This window comes from Mandrillus leucophaeus, unplaced genomic scaffold, assembly GCF_000951045.1.
Source record: "Mandrillus leucophaeus isolate KB7577 unplaced genomic scaffold, Mleu.le_1.0 Scaffold370, whole genome shotgun sequence".
NCBI classification, from domain to species: domain Eukaryota; kingdom Metazoa; phylum Chordata; class Mammalia; order Primates; family Cercopithecidae; genus Mandrillus; species Mandrillus leucophaeus.
In genome coordinates, this window is record NW_012103921.1 from 163327 (window position 1) to 164252 (window position 926).

General features: G+C 54.1%; 1 protein-coding gene across 1 annotated transcript in view; it reads left to right on the forward strand.

Moving 5' to 3' along the window:
• The first annotated feature begins 650 nt into the window (after positions 1 to 650).
• Positions 651 to 926, forward strand: part of WNT4 (wingless-type MMTV integration site family, member 4) — a 25121-nt gene continuing 24845 nt past the window's right edge. The window contains exon 1 of the mRNA XM_011990125.1: positions 651 to 905. The gene's annotated coding sequence lies outside the window, so the exon portion shown is untranslated. The remainder of the gene's footprint in view (positions 906 to 926) is intronic.

Below are 926 nucleotides of genomic sequence, written 5' to 3' on the forward strand. Positions count from 1 at the left end.
TATTTTATTTTGCATTTTGTTAGCTTGATTTATAGCCTGCAAATATTTGGACATATGGTACATGAACCTCCATCTGTACTCTTGCCCAGCCCCACAAATCTCTGCCACATTCCGCCCAGTCCCAATACCAAATGTTTACTGAGCCCCTCCTCTGTTCTGAGCCCAGGGGACCCGAGGGCACCATCCCAGCACCCGAACATGATGGCCTCTGTGGAAGCAAACTTCATACTCCAAAATCAGTGAAGAACTGAGGTCAGGGGTGAGGGCATGGACCTGGTCCTTGCCTCTGTTCCCAACCCCTAGGGAGGTGGGACAGGTCCCTCCCTTTCTGGACCTTAGTTTTACTGTTTAGGTAAGAGTCCCTCTAGCTCTGAGCAACGGGGGGGTGCAGCCTGGAGGATGAGTAGCACACAGAATCAGATCAGTGACCTGAGAGGGTGTGGCCTGGATTTGGGCAGACAACTCTTAGGGGTTACAGTGGTGTGGAATTGAGCTCTCTGGACTAGCCAAGCACAGGCTGTTGCAGCCCATTCCGTTCCATTCATTTATTCCTTCCACAAACATGGCAGCCACCGCCCTGTGCCCGAAACCAGCAAGAGGCTGAATCCGCCTGGTATGGGAGGATAAATAGAACAAGCACATAGAAAACCAAATGCAAAGTAAGACTTGGTGAGTGGGCCAAGAGAGCTTGCCTAAACTCCTCCTGTCCTCCCAATCGCAGCGTCTTAAGCCCACTTCTCGGATGAGAAAACGGAGGCTCAGAGTCAAGACCCTGCTGCCTGGGGCGCGCCCAGATCTTGTGGCTAGCCAGACGCGAGGTTTCGGATTCCCACAGTCTCGGGCCACTGTCCCAAGCTGCCCAAAGCTGGGGAGGCCCCGTCCAGCTCCCGGAAAGCTGTAGGGAGGTGAGCGCCAGGGAGGGGCTG